Raw genomic sequence first — 19,317 nt, 5'->3', positions numbered from 1 at the left:
AATTCAGGAACACACATTGGTGGGGATAAATGTTAAAAATCATAGGGCATTATATGACAACACTGAGGAGCAGAATTTGGAATACTGGCCTCTGGGAGACAGGAACTAAGATAGGCTAGGACAAAGAAAAGACAGTCTTGAATGCCAGATGCAAGAGGCCAGACGTAATGGAGTCCATAGTCAATTTTTGAGCAAGGGAATTAAATGAGAAGGTCAAAACTGTACTTGAAACTGGTATCAATGAATGTTGAATGGTGAAATTTATGATCTCTTACCCAGATAAAGAAGGGCAAGGTGTGAAGCGGGCTGCAGAGGTGAGAACAGAAATAAAGGGAGTTACATTCTAAAGCTTAATAAGTGCTCTGCTTTATAAAAGTTCTGTAAATGCCTACTAAGAGCTAGGTGCTAGGTAAAGTGTGAGAATACAAAGATGAACAAAATATTGTCCTCTGTCAAAAATGGCTTATTGGATAAAAGGATGACTTCAAGAAGCTGAAGGTTGGCTTCACATTTTTAAGCTGTGTGACTCTGAACAAGTTGCCTCCTTAATTTCCTTATGTGTAAAAAGAGGATAATTAATAACATTCCTCAAAGTATTATGATGAAGATAAACTAGGTTAGGTCAATGAAAGACAAAAGATTTTCTGTCATATTATAAAGGATTCAGTATATATTTGTGACTTCTACTTCCACATAGATTTATGCAGAATGAATTAATTTCAGAAGGAAGAATTTGGTTTGGTGAAAGAGTCACATCAAAGAGCAAAACAAAAGAAAAGGGGTATCATATATATATTGCACTTCAGGTTCTGGGGTACACATGCAGAACATGCAGGATTGTTGCATAAGTACATACATGGCAATGTAGTTTGCTGCCTTCATCCCCCCATGGCAAGCTGGTTTGCTGCCTCCATCACCCTGTCACCTGTATCTGGCATTTCTCCCCATGTTATCCCTCCCCAACCTCCCTACCTCCTGCTGTCCCTCCCCTATTCCCCCCAACAGACCCCAGAGTGTGATGCTTCTCATGTTCAACACCTGCCTATGAGTGAGAACATGCAGTGTTTGATTTTCTGTTTTTGTGTCAGTTTGCTAAGAATGATGCTTTCCAGATTCATCCATGTCCCTACCAAGGACATGAACTCATGGTTTTATGGCTGCATAGTATTCCATGGTGTATTTGTGCCACATTTTCCTTGTCCAGTCTATCATCAATGGGCATTTGGGTTGGTTCCAGTCTTTGCTATTGTAAACAGTGCTGCAATAAACATTCGTGTGCATTTGACCTTATAGTAGAACGATTTATAATCCTTCGGATATATACCCAGTAGTGGGATTGCTGGGTCAAATGGAATTTCTATTTCTAGGTCCTTGAGGAATCACCACACTGTCTTCCACAATGGTTGAACTAGTTTACACTCCCACCAACAGTGTAGAAGTGTTCCTATTCCTCCACATCCTCTCCAGCATCTGTTGTCTCCAGATTTTTTAATGATCACCATTCTAACTGGCATGAGATGGTATCTCAATGGGTTTTGATTTGCATTTCTCTAATGACCAGTGATGATGAGCATTTTTTCATACGTTTGTTGGCCTCATGTATGTCTTCTTTTGCAGAGTCTCTGTTCATGTCCTTTGCCCACTTTTGAATGGGTTTGTTTGTTTGTTTCTTGTAAATCTGTTTTGGTTCTTTGTAGATTCTGGATATTAGCCCTTTGTCAGATGGGTAGACTGCAAAAAATTTTTTCTAATTCTGATGGTTGCCAGTTCACTCTAATGATTGTTTCTTTTGCTGTACAGAAGCTCTGGAGTTTAATTAGATCCCATTTGTCTATATTGACTTTTGTTGCCAATGCTTTTGTTGCTTTAGTCATGAAGTCCTTGCCTATGCCTATGCCCGGAATGGTTTTGCCTATGTTTTCTTCTAGGGTTTTTATGGTGTTAGGACTTACGTTTAAGTCTTTAATCCATTTGGAGTTAATTTTAGTGTAAGATTTCAGGAAGGGGTCCAATTTCTGCTTTCTGCACATGGCTAGTCAGTTTTCCCAACATCATTTATTAAACAGGGAATCCTTTCCCCATTGATTGTTTTTGTCATGTTTGGATTCTCTGTTCTGTTCCATTGGTCTGTATCTCTGTTTTGGTACCAGTACCATGCTGTTTTGATTACTGTAGTCTTGTAGTATAGCTTAGTCAGGTAGCATGATGCCTCCAGCTTTCTTCTTTTTGCTTAAAATTGTCTTGGCTATGCAGTCTCTCTTTTGGTTCCATGTGAGGTTTAAGGTGGTTTTTTCCAGTTCTGTGAAGAAGGTCAAAGGTAGCTTGATCGGGATAACTTTGAATCTATAAATTACTTTGGGCAGTATGGCCATTTTCACAATACTGATTCTTCCTAACCATGAGCATGGAATGTTTTTCCATCTTTTGTGTCCTCTCTTATTTCGTTGAGCAGTGATTTGTAGTTCTCCTTGAAGAGGTCCTTTACATCCTTTGTTAGTTATATTTCTATGTATTTTATTCTCTTTGTAGCAATTGTGAATGGCAGTTCGTTCTTGATTTGGCTCTCTTTAAGTCTGTTATTGGTGTATAGGAATGCTTGTGATTTTTGCACATTGATGTTGTATCCTAAGACTTTGCTGAAGTTGCTTATCAGTTTCAGGAGATTTTCGACTGAGATGATGGGGTCTTCTAAATAAACAATCATGTCATCTGCAAATAGAGACAATTTGACTTCCTCCAATTGAATACCCTTTATTTCTTTTTCTTGCCTGATTGCTCTGGCTAGAACTTCCAATACTATACTGAATAGGAATGATGAGAGAAGGCATCCTTGTCTAGTGCCAGATTTCAAAGGAAATGCTTCCAGGTTTTGCCCATTCAGTATGATATTGGCTGTGGGTTTGCTGGAAATAGTTTTTATTATTTTGAGATACATTCCTTTGATACCTAGTTTATTGAGAGTTTTTAGCGTAAAGGCTCGTTGAATTTTGTCAAAGGCCTTCTCTGCATCTTTTGAGATAATCATGTGGTTTTTGTCTTTGCTTCTGTTTATGTGGTGAATGACATTTATAGACTTGTGTATGTTGAACCAGCCTTACATCCCTGGGATGAAGCCTACTTGATTGTGATGGATAAGCTTTTTGATGTGCTTTTGCAATTGGTTTGCCAGTATTTTATTGAAGATTTTCATATCCATGTTCATCATGGATATTGGCCTGAAGTTTTCTTTCTTTGTTGAGTCTCTGCCAGGTTTTGGTATCAGGATGATGTTGGTCTCATAAAATAACTTGGGAAGGATTCCCTCTTTTTGGCTTGTTTGGAATAGTTTCAGAAGAAGTGGGACCAGCTCCTCTTTGTATGTCTGGTAGAATTCAGCTGTGAACCCATCTCGACCTGGGCTCTTTTTGGTTGGTAGGCTATTAATTGCTACCTCAACTTCAGCCCTTGTTATTGGTCTATTCAGGGTTTTAACTTCATCCTGGTTTAGGCTTGGGAGGGTGAAAGTGTCCAGGAATTTATCAATTTCTTCCAGGTTTACTAGTTTATGTGCATAGAGTTGTTTGTAATAATAATGGTGGTGGTTTGTATTTCTGTGGAATCGGTGATTTCCCATTCATCATTTTTTATGGCATCTATTTGATTATTCTCTCTTTTCTTTTTTATTAATCTGGCTAGTGGTCTATTTTGTTGATCTTTTCAAAAAACCAGCTCCTGGATTTATTGTTTTTTTTAAGTTTTTTTTTTTTTTTTTTTTTTTTTTTGTGTGTGTGTGTGTGTGTGTGTCTCCTTAAGTTCTGCTCTAGTATTAGTTATTTCTTGTCTTCTGCTAGCTTTCGAGTTTTTTTTTTTTTAATATTGTTCCTCTAGCTCTTTCAATTTTGATGATAGGGTGTCAATTTTAGATCTTTCCTTGCTTCTCGTGGGGGCATTTATTGCTATAAATTTTCCTCTGGACACTGCTTTAAATGTGTCCCAGAGATTCTGATACATTGTATCTTCAGTCTCACTGGTTTCGAAGAACATCTTTATATTTGCCTTCATTTCATTGTTTATCCGGTCAACATTCAAGAGCCAGTTGTTCAGTTTCCATGACGTTGTGTGGTTCTGAGTTAGTTTCTTAATCCTGAGTTCTAATTTGATTGCACTGTGGTCTAAGAGACTGTTATGATTTCCATTGCATTTGCTGAGGAGTGGTTTACTTCCAATTATGTGGTCAATTTTAGAGTAGGTGTGATGTGGTGCTGAGAAGAATGTATATTCTGTGGATTTGGGGCAGAGAGTTCTGTAAATGTCTATTAGATTTGCTTGGTCCAGATCTGAGTCCAAGTCCTGGATATCCTTGTTAATTTTCTGTCTTGTTGATCTGTCTAATATTGACACTGGAATGTTGAAGTCTTCCACTATTGTGTGGGAGTTTAAGTCTCTTTGTAGGTCATTAAGAACTTGCTTTATGTATCTGGGTGTTCCTGTATTGGGTGCATATATATTTAGGATCATTAGCTCTTCTGGTTGCATTGATGCTTTTTACTATTATGTAATGCCCTTTTTTGTCTCTTTTGATCTTTGTTGGTTTAAAGTCTAGGATTGCAACTCCTGCTTTTTTTTTGCTCTCCATTTGCTTAGTAAATCTTCCTCTATCCCTTTATTTTGAGCCTATGTGTGTCCTTGCATGTGAATTTTGGTTTCCTGGAAATGGCATACCAATTGGTTTTGACTTTTTATCCAATTTGCCAATCTGTGTCTTTTGATTGGGGCATTTAGCCCATTTACATTTAAGGTTAATATTGTTATGTGAGAATTTGATCCTGTCATTTTGATGCTAGCTGGTTGTTCTGCCCATTAGTTGACGCAGTTTCTTCATTGTATCGATGCTCTTTACTATTTGGTACATTGTTGGAGTGGCTGGTCTGGTAGTTCCTTTCTATGTTTAGTGCTTCATTCAGGAGCTCTTTTAAGGCAGGCCTAGTGGTGATGAAATCTCTCAGCAATTGCTTGTTCATAAAGGATTTTATTTCTCCTTTGCTTATGAAGCTTAGTTTGGCTGGATATGAAGTTCTAGGTTGAAATTTCTTTTCTTTAAGCACGTTGAATCTTGGCCCCCGCTCTCTTCTGACTTGTAGGGTTTCTGCCAAGAGATCCATTGTGAGTCTGAGGAGCTTCCCTTTGTGAGTAACCCAACCTTTCTCTCTGGTTGCCCTTAGCATTTTTTCCTTTATATCAACCCTGTTGAATCTGATGATTATGTGTCTTGGGGTTGCTCTTCTTGAGGAATATCTTTGTGGTGTTCTCTGTATTTCCTGGACTTGAATGTTGGCCTGCCTTCCTAGGTTGGGAACATTCTCCTGCATAATATCATGAAGAATATTTTCCAGCTTGGATTCATTCTCTCTGTCACATTCAGGTACACCTATCAAACAGATATTAGGTTTTTTCACATAATCCCACATTTCTTGCAGGCTTTGTTCTTTTCTTTTCACTCTTTTTTCTCTAATATTGACTTCTCATTTTATTTCATTGAGTTGATCTTCAATCTCTGATACCCTTTCTTCTGCTTGGTCAATTCAGCTATTGAAACTTGTGTATGCTTCACGAAGCTCTCATGTTGTGTTTTTCAGCTCCATCAAGTAATTTATGTTCTTCTCTAAGCTGTTGATTCTCATTAGCATTTCATCTATCTTTTTTTCTTAGTTTCTTTGCATTGGGTTAGAACATGTTCTTTTAGCTCAGAGAAGTTTGTTATTACCCACTTTCTGAAGCGTGCTTCTGTCAATTCATCAGACTTATTCTCCATCTAGCTTTGTTCCTTTGCTGGTGAGGAGTTGTGATCCCTTGGAGGATGAGTGGCATTCTGGTTTTTGGTGTTTTCATCCTTTTTGCACTGGTTTCTTCCCATCTTTGTGGATTTATCTACCTGTGGTCTTTGTAGTTGGTGACTTTCAGACAGGGTCTCTGAGTGGACATCCTTTCCGTTGATGATGAAGTTATTTCTTTCTGGTTTTTAGTTTTCCAACAGTCAGGTCCCTCTGCTGTAGGACTGCTGAAGGTCCACTCCAGGCCCTGCTTGCCTGGGGATCACCTGCAGCAACTGCAGAACAGTAAGGGTTGCTGCCAGTTTCTTCTTCTGCTATCTTTGTCCCAGAAGGATACCCACCAGATGTCAGCCTGAGCTCTCCTTTATAAGGTGTCTCTTTGGATATATGGGGGTCAGGGATCTGTTTGAGGAGACAGTCTGTCCCTTATAGGAGCTCAAGTGCTGAGCTGTGAGCTCCGTTGTTCTGTTCAGAGCTGCTGGGCAGGTACATTTAAGTCTGCTGCAAGAGAACTCATAACCACCTTTTTTCCCAGGTGCTCTGTCCTGGGAAGGTGGGGCTTTATTTATAAGTTCCTGATGTGCTGCTGCCTTTTTTCAGAGATGCCCTGCCCAGCAAGGAGGTAGCCTAGTCACAGTCTGCCAGCAGAGGCATTGCTGAGCTGCTGTGGGTTCTGCCCAGCTGCTTTGTGAACTTCCTTGAGGTTTTGTTTATAGAGGCATAATTAGAACTGCATGAGTAACAGTAGTCTGCCTCAGTCATGGCAGACTGCCTCGGTAATGGCAAACTGCCTCAGTAATGGTGGACTGCCTCGGTAATGGTGGACGCCCTTCCCCCTACAGAGCTGGATTGTCCTTGGTTCAGCTTCAGTTGCTGGGAAACTCTCATTCCAGAGCGTTTTAGACTAATGGTCTTTGTGGGGGTGGGATCCACTGAGCCAGATCACCTAGCTCCCTATTTCAGTCTCATTTTTTTTCAGCTGAACGGGTGGCTCTGTCTCCCAGGCGTTCCAGGCACCAGTTGAAATGACTACCCAGATTTGTGTGAGTTTTTGTTTGGAGACCCACTGCACCAGCTAAAACAGCTGTGCTGGAAACTTGTGGCACTTTTCAGCCCTGGAATATTCTGGTTTGTGGGCAGTAAAAACTCATTTGGAAATGCGATGATAACTTACTCTCTGTATTGTTCTTGCTGGGAACTGCACTCCAGAGCTGTTCCTATTCAGCCATCTTTGGATATCTTAAAAGTGGTTAGAATCCATTTATTTATTTTATTTTTATATTTTATATTTTTTTTTATTGCATTTTAGGTTTTGGGGTACATGTGAAGAACATGCAAGATTGTTGCATAGGTACACTCATGGCAGTGTGGTTTGCTGCCTTCCCTCCCCTCACCTGTATCTGTCATTTCTCCCCATGCTATCTCTTCCGACCTCCCCACCACCCCATCCCTCCCCCATTTCCCCCCAACGGACCCCAGTGTGTAGTGCTCCCCTCCCTGTGTCCATGTGTTCTCATTTTTCAACACCCGCCTATGAGTGAGAACATGCAGTGTTTGATTTTCTGCTCTTGTGTCAGTTTGCTGAGAATGATGGTTTCCAGGTTCATCCATGTCCCTACAAAGGACATGAACTCATCGTTTTTGATGGCTGTGTAATATTCCATGGTGTATATGTACCACATTTTCCCTATCCAGTCTATCATCGATGGGCATTTGGGTTGGTTCCAGGTCTTTGCTATTGTAAACAGTGCTGCAATGAACATTCGTGTGCATGTGTCCTTATAGTAGAATGATTTATAATCCTTTGGATATATACCCAGTAATGGGATTGCTGGGTCAAATGGGATTTCTATTTTTAGGTCATTGAGGAATCGCCACACTGTCTTCCACAAGTTGAACTAATTTACACTCCCACCAACAGTGTAAAAGTGTTCCTATTTCTCCACACCCTCTTGAGCATCTGTTGTCTCCAGATTTTTTAATGATCGCCATTCTAATTGGTGTGAGATTGTATCTCAATGTGGTTTTGATTTGCATTTCTCTAATGACCAGTGATGATGAGCATTTTTTCATATGTTTATTGGCCTCCTGTATGTCTTCTTTTGTAAAATGTCTGTTCATATCCTTCACTCACTTTTGAATGGGCTTGTTTGTTTTTTTCTTGTAGATCTGTTTTAATTCTTTATAGATTCCGGATATCAGCCTCTTGTCAGATGGGTAGACTGCAAAAATTTTTTCCCATTCTGTTGGTTGCCGATTCACTCTACTGTTTCTTTTGCTGTGCAGAAGCTGTGGAGTTTGATTAGGTCCCATTTATCTATTTTGGCTTTTGTTGCCAATGTTTTTGACGTTTTGGTCATGAAGTCCTTGCCTACGCCTATGTCCTGAATGGTTTTGCCTAGATTTTCTTCTCGGGTTTTTATGGTGTTAGGTCTGATGTTTAAGTCTTTAATCCATCTGGAGTTAATTTTGGTGTAAGGTGTCAGGAAGGGGTCCTGTTTCTGCTTTCTGCACATGGCTAGCCAGTTTTCCCAACACCATTTATTAAACAGGGAATCCTTTCCCCATTGCTTGTTTTTGTCAGGTTTGTCGAAGATCAGATGGTTGTAAATGTGTTGTATTTCCTCTGAGGCCTCTGTTCTGTTCCATTGGTCTATATCTCTGTTTTGGTACTAGTACCATGCTGTTTTGATTACTGTAGCCTTGTAGTATAGTTTGAAGTCCGGTAGTGTGATGCCTCCTGCTTTGTTCTTTTTGCTTAGAATTGACTTGGCTATGCAGGCTCTCTTTTGGTTCCATATGAGGTGTTTTTTTCCAGTTCTGTGAAGAAGGTCATTGGTAGCTTGATGGGAATAGTGTTGGATCTGTAAATTACTTTGGGCAGTATGGCCATTTTCACAATGTTGATCCTTCCTAACCATGAACATGGAATGTTTCTCCATCTGTTTGTGTCCTCTCTTATTTCGTTAAGCAGTGGCTTGTAGTTCTCCTTGAAGAGGTCCTTTACGTTCCTTGTTAGTTGTGTTCCTAGGTATTTTATTCTCTTTGTATTAATTGTGAATGGAAGTTTGTTCTTGATTTGACTCTCTTTAAGTCTGTTACTGGTGTATAGGAATGCTTGTGATTTTTGCACGTTGATTTTGTATCCTGAGACTTTGCTGAAGTTGTTTATCAGTTTCAGGAGATTTTGGGCTGAGATGATCGGGTCTTCTAGATAAACAATCATGTCATCTGCAAATAGAGAAATTTGATTTCCTCCTTTCCTATTTGAATATCCTTTATTTCTTTTTCTTGCCTGATTGCTCTGGCTAGAACTTCCAGTACTATATTGAATAGGATTGGTGAGAGAAGGCATCCTTGTCTAGTGCCAGATTTCAAAGGGAATGCTTCCAGTTTTTGCTCATTCAGTATGATATTGGCTGTTGGTTCGTCATAAATAGCTTTTATTATTTTGAGATATGTTCTGTCAATACCTAGTTTATTGAGGGTTTTTAGCATAAAGGGCTGTTGAATTTTGTCAAAGGCCTTCTCTGCATTGATTGAGATAATCATGTGTTTTTTGTCTTTGGTTCTGTTTATGTGGTGAATTACGTTTATGGACTTGCATATGTTGAACCAGCCTTGCATCCCTGGGATGAATCCTTCTTGATCATGGTGGATAAGCTTTTTGATATGCCGTTGCATTTGGCTTGCCAATATATTATTGAAGATTTTTGCATCTATGTTCATCATGGATATTGGCCTGAAGCTTTCTTTTCTTGTTGAGTTTCTGCCTGGTTTTGGTATCAGGATGATGTTTGTCTCATAAAATCATTCAGGAAGGAGTCCCTCTTTTTGGATTGTCTGGAATAGTTTCAGAAGGAATGGTACCAGCTCCTCTTTGTATGTGTGGTAGAATTCGGCTGTGAACCCATCTGGACCTGGGCTTTTTTTGGGTGGTAGGCTCTTTATTGCTGCCTCAACTTCAGACCTTGTTGTTGGTCTATTCAGGGTTTCAACTCCTTCCTGGTTTAGGTTTGGGCGGATTCAGGTGTCCAGGAATTTATCCATTTCTTCCAGGTTTACTAGTTTATGTGCATAGAGTTGTTTGTAATAATCTCTGATGACGGTTTGGATTTCTGTGGAATCTGTGGTGATATCCCCTTTATCGTTTTTTATTGCATCTATTTGGTTATTCTCTCTTTTCTTTTTTATTAATCTGGCTAGTGGTCTGTCAATTTTGTTGATCCTTTCGAAAAACCAGCTCTTGGATTTATTGATTTTTTGAGGAGTTTTTTGTGTCTCTATTTCCTTCAGTTCTGCTCTGATCTTAGTTATTTCCTGTCTTCTGCTAGGTTTTGAGTTTTTTTGATCTTGCTCCTCTAGCTCTTTCAATTTTGATGATAGGGTGTCAATTTTAGATCTCTCCTTTCTTCTCATGTGGGCACTCATTGCTATATATTTTCCTCTAGAGACTGTTTTAAATGTGTCCCAGAGATTCTGGTACGTTGTGTCTTCGTTCTCATTGGTTTCGAAGAACATCTTTATTTCTGCCTTCATTTCATTGTTTATCCAGTCAACATTCAAGAGCAAGTTGTTCAGTTTCCATGAAGCTGTGCGGTTCTGAGTTAATTTCTGCATTCTGAGTTCTAACTCGATTGCACTGTGGTCTGAGAGACTGTTTGTTATGATTTCTGTTCTTTTGCATTTGCTGAGGAGTGTTTTTTTGCCAATTATGTGGTCAATTTTAGAGTAGGTGTGATGTGGTGCTGAGAAGAATGTATATTCTGTGGATTTGGGGCAGAGAGTTCTGTAAATGTCTATTAGGTTTGCTTGTTCCAGGTCTGAGTTCAGGTCCTGGATATCCTTGTTGATTTTCTGTCTGGTTGATCTGTCTAATATTGACAATGGGGCGTTAAAGTCTCCCACTATTATTGTGTGGTAGTCTAAGTCTCTTTGTAAGTCATTAAGAACTTGCCTTATGTATCTGGGTGCTCATGTATTGGGTGTGTATATATTTAGGATCGTTAGCTCTTCTTGTTGCAGTGATCCTTTTACCATTATGTAATGTCCTTCTTTGTCTCTTTTGATCTTTGTTGCTTTAAAGTGTATTTTACCAGAGCTGAGAATTGCAACTCCTGCTTTTTTTTTTGCTCTCCATTTGCTTGGTAGATCTTCCTCCATCCCTTTATTTTGAGCCTTTATGTATCTTTGCATGTAAGATGGGTGTCCTGGATACAGCACACTGATGGGTTTTGGCTTTTTATCCAATTTGCCAGTCTGTGTCTTTTGATTGGGGCATTTAGTCCATTTACATTTAGGGATAGTATTGTTATGTGTGAATTTGATACTGTCATTTTGATGCTACCTGGCTGTTTTGTTGGTTAGCTGATGCAGATTCTTGATTGTGATGATGCTCTTTTACCATTTGGTATGATTTTGGAGTGGCTGGTACTGATTGTTCCTTTATATGTGTAGAGCCTCTTTCAGGAATTCTTGTAGAGCAGGTTTGGTGGTGATGAAATCTCTGAGTACTTGCTTGTTCGCAAAGGATTTTATTTTGCCTTCACTTATGAAGCTTAGTTTGGCTGGATAGGAGATTCTGGGTTGAAAGTTCTTTTCTTTAAGGATGTTGAATATTGGCCCCCAATCTCTTCTGGCTTTTAGAATTTCTGCTGAGAGATCTGCTGTGAGTCTAATGGGCTTCCCTTTGTGGGTAACCCAACCTTTCTCTCTGGCTGCTCTTAGCATTTTCTCTTTCATTTCAACCCTGGTGAATCTGAAGATTATGTGCCTTGGGGTTGCTCTTCTTGAGGAATATCTTTGTGGTGTTCTCTGTATTTCCTGGATTTGAATATTGGCCTGCCTTGCTAGGTTGGGGAAGTTTTCCTGGATAATATCCTGAAGAGTATTTTCCAGCTTGGATTCATTCTCTTCATCACATTCAGATACACCTATGAAACGTAGATTAGGTCTTTTCACATAGTCCCACATTTCTTGAAGATTTGGTTCATTCCTTTTTGTGCTTTTTTCCCTGTTCTTGCCTTCTCTTTTTATTTCATTGAATTGATCTTTGGCCTCTGATATCCTTTCTTCTGCATTGTCAATTCAGCTGTTGAGACTTGTGCATGCTTCGGGAAGTTCTCGTGTTGTGTGTTTCAGCTCCATCAATTCACTTATATTCCTCTCTGTGTTGTCCATTCTCGTTAGCATTTCGTCCAGTCTTTTTTCAAGGTTCCTAGTTTCTTTGCATTGGGTTAGAACATGTTCTTTTAGCTCACTGTAGTTTCTTACTATCTACCTTCTGAAGTCTGATTCTGTCATTTCATCACACTCCTTCTCCATTCGGTCTTGTTCCCTTGCTGGTGAGGAGTTGTGATCCCTTTTAGGAGGAGAGGTGTTCTGGTTTCGGGAGTTTTCATCCTTTTTGTGCTGGTTTCTTCCCATTTTTGTTGAGTTTATCCACCTATTGTCTTTGTAGTTACTGTCTTTCAGATTGGGTCTCTGAGTGAGCTTTGAGTTCATGGATGTTGAAGTTACTTTTTTTTTTTTTTTTTTTTAAGCTTTCCTTCTAACAGTCTGGCCCCTCTGCTGTAGGACTCCTGAGGTCCTCTCCAGGCCCTGCTTGCCTGGGGATCACCTGCAGCAGCTGCAGAACAGTAAGGGTTGCTACCAGTTTCCTCTTCTGCTATCTTTGTCCCAGAAGGATGCTCACCAAATGTCAGTCCATTCTCTCCTTTATGAGGTGTCTCTTTGGATCTATGGGAGTCAGGGAGCTACTTGAGGAGACAGTCTGTCTTTTACTGGGGCTCAAGTCCTGAGCTGTGAGCTCTGTTGTTCATTCAGAGCTGCTAGGCAGGTACGTTTAGGTCTGCTGCAGCTGAACTCATAAACTGCTTTTTGTTCCTAGGTGCTCTGTTCTGGGGAGTTACTGCTTTATGAGTTTCTGTTGTGCTGCTGTCCTTTTTGTTTTTTCTTTCAGGTCTGCCCTGCGCAGCTAACAGCCCACCTAGTCACTGTCTGCCTGCAGAGGCTTTGCTGAGCTGCTGTGGGCTCCACCCAGCTGCCATGTGATCTTCCCTGCAGTCCTGTTTATATGGGCATAGTTAGAACTGCCTCATCAATGGTGGCCCCGCCTCTGTTATGGCGGACTCTCTCTGTTGTAGCAGGTTGCCTAGGCAATGGCGGGTTGCCTCAGCAATGGTGGCCTGCCTCCGTAGTGGTGAAGAGTCTCAGTAATGGTGGACGCCCCTCTCCCACAGAGCCGGACCATCCCGGGTTCAGCTGTGCTTGCTGTGAAACACTCAACCCAGAGCGTTTTCAATTACTGTTGTTGTTGTTGTTGTTGGGGGTGGGGGGTGGGACCAACCGAGCCTGATCACCTGGCTCCCTGACTCAGAGTCTTTTTTTTTAAGTTGAACGACCCAGCGTTCCAGTCACTTGTTGAAAAGGCGCCGGGATCTCTGGTGCTGCGACTCACTGAGTCGGCTCAAACAGTGGTGCTGAGGCTCCTGGCAGTTTTTTTGTCTAGGAATCTCTTGGCCTGGCTCGCTATTTCAGATGAATCACCAGCTAAGTGGGCTCCCAGGCCAGTGGCTTTTGTATGGAAAACCGCCACAACAGGGCGTGGTCATAGTAGCTGCGCGGGTCAAATCAGCCCGATGGGGGCCAAAACAGTGCACCGGCTGGAACAGCAGCACTGGCGACCCCTCTACCTGGGTATCTCCTGGTCTGTGGGCAGTAAAAATTCGTCTGGAAATGCAGCATCCACTCATCCTCTGCACTTTCACTGGGAGCTGAAGTCCTGAGCTGTTCTTAGTCAGCCATCTTCCCAGCAGTCTCAGACTCCATTTATTAATATTAGCTTAGCTCAGGAATGAATACAAACAACTAGAGAGGCTTCACCTAATCTAATAATTTAAAGACATGTTATTTCTCAGAGGAAAAGAACTCTCAGAGCTGAAGAACAAATTATATATTTTATATTAAATCAATAAGGAGTTCATGTATAATAATTCAATCTGTTCTGCATTACTTTATCAGTGATGGAGATTGAAAATACTAACAGAAGCATGATACTTTATCTTTTACTATCTAGTTTTTCTATGCTATCTTTTTTAATTGAACAACAAAGAGTTTTTGCAACTGAAGATTTTTTATACTACTCATTTAATGTCTATCATTTTGAACATTTTCACTTCTTCTTCCCCTCCATCCTTTCTGACTGGGCTGCCTCTTTCCCAATCCTTGAAAACTTTGAATTTATCCAGAAAACCCGTAAAATTAAAGTAATAAAATTTCCCAGTGTTTAGCACAGGGGATATTATGGTTTCGGGGACAAACCAACTCCTGAGAGTTTGTGTTTATCTATAGGTCCTTCCTTATGTGTCTAAAAGTAAACTCTGCTGTGTGTAGCACTATCAAAGCTGCTTTTTTGTGTCAGCATTTATTTTAGATTTCATTGTCAAAGATCATGCAGTTTTCTTGTTTCTATTTATCAACCTAAATATCCCTTAGTCACCAATCTCTTCTGAAAGCCTGTAATCCTGAAACAGATTTCCTGAGCAAGATAGAGTTAAATAAAACACTAATTTTCTAGGACTTGGAACATTTGTCCTAATTTCACACCTTATGCTGCAGCTCAGTCAGTGCTTGAAAGGCAAAGCATGCAGCCAGAAAACAAGTTCCAACGTTACCTATTCAATTGCATTGCACCTTTTGAACCACTAAGACAGAAGAAGATGCGCTAACATGCCTCTTTGCTTTACAGTGAAGTACTGTTAGGATTATGTCAAAATCAGAGACCTGAAGAAAGATGTTTAATTTACATTCAAGCCCTGTTTCAAACCTTGTCTACTATATTCTTTCTGAACCCCTTTGCTGTTTAAAAAATAATCTTCAAAGTAGTTTCAGTAATGGAAAGCAGTTTATTTACACAGCGTATATGTGTTAAACACCATATCCATATCATTGAAATCACTATAGTAGGGGGTGAGGGCATAGGGATGAACAACATGTATAAATTATACAAAAATAGGCAATAAGAAGGCTTTTCCTTGAAGAATTCAGAATTTAGTTGAAAATATAAATAAGAGTATACAAATTGCATATTAGAAAACTATGAATCATAATTTTTCATTTTTAGCTTCATGTCTATTTTCAGATACACAGAAATGCTTATAGATATTTAAATTTAAACTCCTCTTCCGTCAAAGATAGAGAGTAATGTTTATTTATAAGAAACTGGATAAAAAAAGCTTAGAGAGTTATTTGAACAATAGAAACAAAAGACAGGGATCTTTCTTAGTAAATATTAGAAATGTCAAAGATTAAATGAAACTGATTTTAATAAACAATGATTAGTTTCTAATTTGCATTTAGACATGTTCATAAATATTGCCTTTTATGACTTGCTAAAGTTTGAGTTGGACATGCATAATCTCTATCCTTAGTTAGCAATGTGTATATAAACCTCTATTTCTTTCCCAATCGCTGATGTAGGAAAATCAGTGTGTGCCCTCCACAAACATTGGTTGTTTAATCTAGTTTTTGCAAGTAGATTCTTCTTTACCCTATTATTTCTGTTTCTTGATTGTAGGGTAAGTTCAATCGGAGAACACATGGTAATGTGTTCAAAAGGCTTATGAATCATAGGCTAAAACCTTAGCAGCTTGACAGATGAGCTGTGCTTAAAATTTAGAAATGAGCTCAGCATTAATGTACTATGGAACCCATATCTAGAATTTCTACTTTGTCTTAGTCCATTTTGTTTTGTTATAACAGAATGCTACAGATGAGTGATTTATAAATAAAATACATTTATTTCTCACAGTTGTGGAGGCCAGGAATTTCAATATCAAGGTACTGGCATCTCGCAAGCGCCTTCTTGCTACATCATCCCATGAAGGTAAGAAGGTGAGAGAGGGTTTGAGAGCAGTAGAGACAAGGGGTCAAACTCATCATTTTATCAGAAAACCACTTCTGAGATAACTAATCCATTCCTGAGATAATGGCATTAATCCATTTAGGAGGGCAGAGACCTCATGATCTCATTACCTCTTAAAAGTCCCAACTCCTAACACTGTTGCACTGGGAATTTAGTTTTCAACACATGAATTTCAAGGGGCACATTTTAAACCATAGCATACTTTTAAAAAGGAAGTTTGTGGAGGAGAAAATAATGGACAGTTGGTCATTTGATTTTTCATTTGTTCATTATCATATTCTCATTAGATTGGGTTTAATTCATTTTATATATTTTCTGGGTTGACCATGTAAACATAACTAGCATTATGTTTACATTATGTTCATTACCACATTCTCATTAGAATTGAGTTTAATTCATTTTATATATTTTCTGGGTTGACCATGTAAACATAACTAGCATAGTGGTTAAGAACATAGACTTGAACCAGATTTGCCAAGTTTGAACAATGCTTCTGCCATATAAGCTTGAGTAATTTTCTTCACTTCTATCCTCATTTCCTAATGGTATCAACTTCCAAATGCTTTGGGAGAATTAATTGAATTGATATAGGTAAAGCTTTTAGAGTAGTGTCTGTCCATTGTAAGCATCTCTAAGATTCTGCTATTCCTATATTATTATTCCTTAAAATAATATTAGGATTCTCTACTGTAACTTTCTGCTTCACATACAATTTTAGTAGAGTGAAGAAAAGTTGGCAGTACCAAATGAGAGAAGAGTCTTGCCCTTTGTTTTTAAACATCAAGGTAACCATTTTTAAAAATATCTAATTTCTATGACATGACCAGTCACCAAAATTTCTCTTTCCTGTGGTTCAAATGAGGTCTACTTCAGTAATCACAATTTAGCAAGAATCAACAGAGAAAATGTAAAACACAGTGCTAAAAAAATCTTTCACTCTTATTTAAACAGCTTATATTGAGTATTAATATTTAAATTATTTTTTAAAACCATACTTTTTCCCTTATTTCATCAATACAGATAACAAATAGAATTTATTTTGTCTAGTTAAAAAGAAGAAAAACAGAAGATAACCACAGAAATTTAACACTGCCCTGAAATCTAAACATAGCATCTTTTTAATCAAAAACAACAGGTTAATCCTGGCTTTGGAATCAGAAAAATCATATTAAAAATGCATACAGTGTGATTCATTCAAAACCTGAATATAGCAACATATAATTCTATAAAGCCACAGAGATTTTTAGATCAAAGCAAAAAAAGGTAAATCAAACCTGAACTGAATGGATTAACAGAAATGGGAGCGTTACCGTAATATTCCTTTATATTCAGTAACAGAGAAGCAGATTTTGTCAAATCTTGCTTTCTAATTCCCATCTGGAAAAGCCTTGCTCTGGAAGTGAACAGGTTTGAAGGAATATCTTTGACATCTGTAAAGTTAAAAAGCATCAATAATTGGAATGGGTTTAATCCCTCATTCAACAGCAGGTACTTTATACACAATCATAAGAAGTGATGAAAGTCAGGCACAGATGTACAAATTGTTAGATTTAATCAGATTGGTGCTCTACCCCTGGTTTAGTCTATTCTGTTTTAGCTTCTACTTAACCTGAGTTAATGGAAGGAGATGGTCATATGTATAAGGAACAAATCTAGGTCAAAAATCATTTTGGAGATGTTGGTTGACAACTGAGCTTAACCCATGAACCACCAGACATAGAAAGTTTTCATTAACAGTTCTTTGTGTATCATCATTCATGTTAGTCTGTATTAAATTGATTCTGTGAAAAGGGCCTACCTAGTGTTTGTGCCTTTGATATTCTGAAATAGGAAGAGACTGTGTCAAAGAGAAACAATAATGCAGGCGTCCCCAAATTACGGCCCGTGGGCCGCATGCGGCCCCCTGAGGCTATTTATCCGGCCCCCCCGCCGCACTTCAGGAAGGGGCACCTCTTTCATTGGTGGTCAGTGAGAGGAGCACAGTAAGTGGCGGCCCTCCAATGGTCTGAGGGACAGTGAACTGGCCCCCTGTGTAAAAAGTTTGGGGACACCTGCAATAATGGGTAGAAGGATCAAAATAAACAGAGAAATATACCTGAGACTTAGAGGCTGACAATACCAGCTGTCTCTGATGTCTAAAATATTTATTGGAGCAGCACACACATTTAGATGCTCTTCAATTTATTCTGTATTCACAGTTCCAGCTGTTAAGTAGTCAACTCTCTTTCCAAATAGTGGTATGGAGATGGAGAAAATAAGATGAAATTTGTAATTGCACAATCAAATTTCAGTATAGATTTAACTAGAAACTGATTCAAAAACTTATGCTTATCTATCAACATCCCAAATTTTGGGAAAGTGTTTCTATTTCAATTATTTACTATTACTATGTCCTATTGGAAGTCTTAAGGAAAACTTGAAAATATTCTATAACATGTTTCATCAGAACCATTAAGCATATTATTGCCTACTAGATTCTTATTTATTTTATTTTATTTTATTTTTGAGATCAAGTTTCGCTCTTGTTGCCTAGGCTGGAGTGCAATGGTGCGATCTAGGCTCACCATGACCTCCACCTCCTGTGTTCAAGCAATTCTTTTGCCTCAGCCACCCGAGTAGCTGGGTTTACAGGCATGTGCCACCATGCCTAACTAATTTTGTATTTTTAGTAGAGGCAGGGTTTCTCCATGTTGGTCAGGCTGGTCTCAGACTCCCAACCTCAGGTGATCTGCCCACCTTGGTGGCCTCCCAAAATGCTGGGATTGCAGGCGTGAGCCACTGTGCCCAGCCCAATTTTTTTTTATTTTTAATTTTGAGACAAACACTCTTTTGCTCATACTGGAGTAGAGAGGCACCATCATAGCTCACCACAGCCTCGAGCTGAAGTGATCCTCCTGCCTCAGACTCCCTAGTGGCTGGGACTACAGGCACACACCACCATGCCTGCTCATTTTTGTGTTTTTTGTAGAGACAAGGTCTCAATATGTTGTCCAGGCTGGTCTCCAACTCCTGGCCTTAAGCAATCCTCTCGTCTCAGCCTCCCAAAGTGCTGAGATTACAGGTGTAAACCACTGCACCTAGCCCAGATTCTTTATATGGTGCTGTACATGCTCTTGTAAAATAGACCAAAAACTTGAATAATAGATTATATAAGAACTAATAGTACTAGAAATTGTTATTTTCAAACTCAGTCATACATGCAAATGTGCTGTTAATTTTTAACATCCCATATTGTACATACATATTAGTTGTCAGTATTCTTGTACTTCCATAATGATAGAAATATCTTAAAATTAAGGAATTTAATAGTCAAATAGAGATTTACATTCAGAGAAAAGAAAAATACCCTTTTCAGTTTTGTCTCATTTTCATGCAAATAATTTTTGTTCTTACTCTCCCATCTTCATTAAATCTTGATTTCAGTATAAAAAATCTGCAAACTCCATATGCAGCAACCTCCCTCCCTCTTCTGACCTCAATCATACACAAAACTTTAAAACAGAATTATTTCTTACCATATGGGATCTGAGACTAAGATCAAACCCAACCTAGACAAATGCCATGCAGTAAGTTGACAACTGT

General features: G+C 39.0%; 1 long non-coding RNA gene across 1 annotated transcript in view; it reads right to left on the bottom strand.

Moving 5' to 3' along the window:
• The window catches only part of LOC141584013 (uncharacterized), a 353,843-nt gene that overhangs the window by 3,388 nt on the left and 331,138 nt on the right, over window positions 1-19,317 (bottom strand). Inside the window, exons 4-5 of the long non-coding RNA XR_012516869.1 lie at window positions 17,831-17,958; window positions 17,046-17,165 (exon numbers count right to left, since the gene is read on the bottom strand). This is a non-coding gene — a long non-coding RNA (uncharacterized LOC141584013). The remainder of the gene's footprint in view (window positions 1-17,045; window positions 17,166-17,830; window positions 17,959-19,317) is intronic.

The sequence above is a fragment of the Saimiri boliviensis genome, chromosome 3 (genome assembly GCF_048565385.1).
Source record: "Saimiri boliviensis isolate mSaiBol1 chromosome 3, mSaiBol1.pri, whole genome shotgun sequence".
NCBI classification, from domain to species: Eukaryota; Metazoa; Chordata; class Mammalia; order Primates; family Cebidae; genus Saimiri; species Saimiri boliviensis.
The sequence above is the reverse complement of the archived record's forward strand: the minus strand, read 5'-3'. Positions and strand labels throughout refer to the sequence as shown.